The 5,108-nt window shown below is 40.4% G+C and overlaps 1 pseudogene; it reads right to left on the reverse strand.

Moving 5' to 3' along the window:
* Positions 1–931: 931 nt before the first annotated feature.
* LOC133730373 (large ribosomal subunit protein eL8y-like) lies at positions 932–3,858 on the reverse strand (annotated as a pseudogene).
* Between the last annotated feature and the right edge of the window lie 1,250 nt (positions 3,859–5,108).

A 5,108-nucleotide genomic window follows, 5' to 3' on the forward strand; every position in this document is an offset into this window, starting at 1 on the left:
TGTTGTGTGATGGCTCGACAGATGGCTCGGCAGATGCCATGCGCAGCTGCGCAACAGTTGAACCGCTGCCTTCAAACAACAGTGCTTGGTTTAAATCCGTTGTTTGTTAAGCTTTTCAGACAACAGAGTTCTAGTGTTTTCTGTTGTGTGAGAGTTAACTAGAAGACTTTATTTTTTTCAAAAAAACCATTGTCTGATATCTGAGAAATCTGTTGTATGATCATTTAAACATCCATTTACCTAATGAACAGTAGTGACCAAATGGAAATAAAATTTGATGCAAACCATCAAATGAACTAGAGTACTTCAACCCATACTTCAAACTTCAAAATACATTGGATCCACCAAGATATATACATTCGTATTAGTCATTGTTCCACAAAGTCATGAATCAGTGACAATTTATTGTCTTACATTGCATCAGAGATAAAAACATAAGTGTGCTAGAAATGGATACAATGATTATTGGACTATTTATGATTGCTTGCCCACTTCAGCCACTACTAATGCCTGCTCCTACTGCTCCTATTTTCTTTCTTCTGCTTTTGCCACCACTATGATGTAATATTAGTTAACAAACTGTGGGAGAATCAGTTCAGTAGCTTTAACATTTGAATATTCACATTGCCGCACAATATTCCCGAAACAATAATTTAAAGAGGCTAAGAATATATGACTACAATATTTGCAAAACAGTATGAATGAAATTACAAGCTAATAACCAGTGCAGAATATATAAGACTTCAAACTTTGAACAGACATATCAAGAAGCAGGACGCAACTAAACTCGGGAAATTTAAATAGAGAAGTGAGTCTCACGTGAACTAGAAGAGGAATAAAAGCTTATGTAAAATTCAATTAGAAACTTGTTTACTAGAATAAGTTACATAAAATGAGTTATATATAGCATTCAAAGTTTCCCATATGCTAGTCAGTCAGTAAAAAGAAGGGTCAGAAGTTGGTCATGTCTAACCTGAAATGATAGAAATGCAAAACTTAAATTCGTAGTGACCAGCAACCAGAATAAATTTCTCTAGTGTATTTCTAAATCAACAGACACAACTAGAAAATCATATGAAATAGTGCATCATGTAAGAGAAGTAAATATTAGTCAATTACCTTGATGGCACATTTCCTTATGTCTTGAACAAAGAATTGCCAGATTGTTAGCGTCAACACATGAAACAAAATAATTGCTACTCTATACAAAGCCAAAAATGGACCAAAACAGTAGGCAGCAGAATTTTTTTAGAGAAATTAGCTCTAAGAGCATGTCCAAATTCACTTTCTAGTGAATCATTCCTCAACTTTGCATATTCCATGGACGGACTCTTACCATGGACGCTGGTGAAACTCATGGAAAATAGTGGCAGTAGTTTCAGAGAATCAATTATACTAACTTGATGCCAGCTCAAGTGGGCCAGGCATGACAGAAAATTAAGTGACATTATAACATATAAAGGTTAAGGATTCTATGAGAAGATAGTGAAAGTTTGTTCAAGCAGTCGTGGCATGATAGAACAAAAAAACAGAATGTATATGTAAGAAGAATTACCGCTCCCAAATGTGCTTTGCTCTTCACAATGCAATAGGGGATCTCCATCTTTTTGCATAAAGCAACTCAATTGGATTGACATCACGAGCGATAACCACAAGCTGGGCCTTGTTCTGTAAATAAATACATTATAGACAATGTCTCAAAATAGCGGAGGCCTCCATGGAATACGGAGCGACCTCGAGAAACGAAACCTAGGTTTCGTGTGTGGCGGCAGTGAGTTTGCGCTCCCCATACCAGGCAAAGGCAGGACGGCGACAACGTGGGTTCGAAGAGGCGGTGCATCTGCAGGTGTCTCAAGCGAAGGCACTGTGTTCTCGTTTCAGGTGTCCACAGGCTCCGATCGTGGCAGTTATTGGCTGCGGCGGTTGAGGGTGTGGTTCTAGCTTGCCCGGTTCAGCGGATCGGGTCGGGATCTGCAACGTTGGGTACGACTTTGCCGACGTTTGCAGCTTCTGAGAAGGACGGCAATCTGTGCCTTGGCGGCAGTCTGATCGTGATCGTTTGTCCGGCTTTTGATCTTTCTCTGTAGATCCAGGTCGGGGCTAGGTCTCCTCCCTTGAGGAGATGGCGGAGCTTCATGGCCGGCCACCCGAAGAATGGACGGAGCGCTGCCCTCGGGCTCCGATCAGATCTTCTTAAAGGTAGATGGGAAGGAGGGGGGTGGTGGGCTGTGGGCCTTGTCGGGTTGGGCTGCTGCCTAACTGGGCTCACCCTTTCTCTTTCCCTTCTCTTTTGGGCCTGATTTAGTTTGGGCTGATGGTGTGGCAGGTTCTGTTGGTTTTGCTTTTGGTTACAGGACCAATCGTTTCGGATCAAGACTGCTATAGGAGTTGGTAATTATCTGGAATAAGATTGGTGTTCATTTTCAAGTGGCTTATGGATAAGGAATTGCACTTATTTGTTTGCTAGGAAGTGGCTTCTCTGTTGGTACAACAATTGCGCGCCTGGCTAATGGGGATGCTAGTCAATGATTTTGCCCTAGAAGACACGGGGTTTGTTCTTTGTCTATGAGTTCGCTTACAAAGCGGGCTCAAAATTGACTTGTAATTTACATTGCTTAGATAGGAGCGTGGTTGTTATCCCGCCATTTTTCTGTCTTTAAGTGTATGTTTAGACTCTGGCTTGTTGGCTGGTCATCTAATGATATCGACCCTTTATTTCAAAAAATAATAAGGAAATACAACATTAGTAGAAGGTAGAGAATAATACCTGCTCAATGAGGTAGGTGACATGGTTGAGACCATACTTCACAACAATAGGCTTCTTGGCTTCAACAGTCTTTTCCTTCAGTCTCTGATTGAGCCCTTTTCAAAAGACGCTCCTTCCTCTCTTCTTTGTCTCTAGACCTGTACTTCAGAAGCATCTTGAATAGGCTTGTTGCTACAGGCAAGCAAAAAAAAAAATGGATATATTAAATTGAGTAGTCCAGACTAGTGGAACCAACATCAATCTTGTTCCCCACAAAAACAAGATGAAATATAACATATATAGAATATTATAAACACTAGCATCAACTCACATGAACATGTTTACCATAACCCTGAATTTTAACAAGGGCATAGAAATACAATTGCAATGAACTTTGGAAAAGAAACTACCAGGGGAGAAAACTTATTACGAAACACTGGAATTATCTAGCAACAACACTGAACAATTCACTCTACAGAAAACAAAACAAAAATGCCTATACAAGTATTGGGAAGAAAATGCAAGTATAGTAGAGCAAATTCAAGCATAGTTGGTTCCAGCATCAAAACACTTATCAGACTTCCGACAATTTGATATTTGGCAAAGCAACAGTACCGAAAACTCACTCTTCCAACATAACAACACACATGAATTGAATACTCAATCACAAATTAACAGCAAAATGCAATCTAATCCATTATACTGAGATAATAATTATGTGCGAAACATGCGAAACAAAAAGAACAGGATGGAATACATACCGAGGTTCTTATCAAGGGTCTTTGTGAACTGGTTGGTGGGACCTTGAGCCTCTGCTTGAGGATTCTCTTCTTCCTCTGAATCTGAACAGCCTTGGGCCATTTGACGAATCGGGTCAGATCCCTCTTCAGAGGCAATGCCCCACCGATCTCGAATTGCTTCGGGCGCTTCTCGAACAATGGGTTCACCACCTTCTCCTATCAAACCACCACCCCGATCAGTCAAAACATCCTAAATCTTACAACTGTAAAACTGAAACACCATAAGAATAAGGAGCAGAGAGTTACCGGCTTCTTCTTTGAAGCTGCGAATGGGAGCTTTCCGCCTTTCTTTGGACCCTGAAACAATGACATGATTCCTAATACAACAACAAAGTCTCACCATTTAGATTTGGCTTGCCGTGCATCAAGTGGTAAAGAGGCATAATTCAGTATCTGGAATATACGTTGAGCCATTCAGCTTTCACTTACCGAATAATTCTTCTCCTTTTCAATTTCAGGCCTTCATCTTCATTCAAAATAGTATCCTAACCAGAACACATACCCAATACCAAGCAACACCAATCAAGAAACAGATACACATACCCAATACAAAAACCAACTCTAACCAGAACACAATATTTTAATCCCAGTTTCTACAGAAACCCAACTTTCAATTCTAGATCTGTTTCAGATCTAGAAACCCAACTTTCAATTTCTACAAAATTGCTAATGTAAGGAAATTTCGTTACCGAAATTGAATCTGAATGCAGAGAGTACGCGGACGAAATGGGCGGATGACCTTACGCAGTCATTTCGCTCCTCCTTTTCCCAAACCCTAATCTTGTTGCTTGAGCGCCGCTGTTTTGATCTCATCGTCTTAAATGTCTCGGCCATGAACTCACGAGATTTGTTGGAGTTTTGAAGACCCAGCGTTCATTTCCGTTGATGAGCTTCTTCTTCCACTACGGAGAACCTGTAGAGCAAATAACCTCCTCTTTCAGTACACAGAACCCTCCTCTTACAGATCGAACCTGAAATCCTCCTTTACGAATGGAACCCCAATCTCAAGTCGACAGAGTAGAGACAAGAGAATCTCCCGCATCTTGAAAACTGAAAATCGAATATCGAAGAAAAGAGAGGTTAGGGTTTGTGACTCAGAGAATCGCAGAGAAAGAAGTGAAATGAGAGAGGGGAAGTGTGAATTTTTTTTTTTCTTTGTCTGAGTAGATCGAACCTAGTCGAGTGTTTTCAGAAGATGGTGTTTTGAGAAGATGGGTTTTCAGAAGAAGATGGGCAGAAGATGGATTCGATTCTTTAAGAGAAGAAAATGGGTTCTGCTTTCAGAAGCTAGAAGATGGGTTTTGCAGTGTTTTTGGAACACTAGCTAAGTATTGAAAACGGCTAGGTGTGAGACAATGTGCATAGACAGAGGCGCATTAAATGTAATTAATTTTTTACATTGTATAATCAATTCAGACAACGCATAAATGAATTTTGGTTGTCTGATAGTCTACACCTGAAATTTAGAGACCCAACAAGCAAGTCTCCCGCCTAGCTAGTGCGAATTACAAACTCAATTCTCCCGCCTAGGATTGCCATCTCACATTCACACAACAAAAATA

Source organism: Rosa rugosa, chromosome 2 (genome assembly GCF_958449725.1).
Source record: "Rosa rugosa chromosome 2, drRosRugo1.1, whole genome shotgun sequence".
NCBI classification, from domain to species: Eukaryota; Viridiplantae; Streptophyta; class Magnoliopsida; order Rosales; family Rosaceae; genus Rosa; species Rosa rugosa.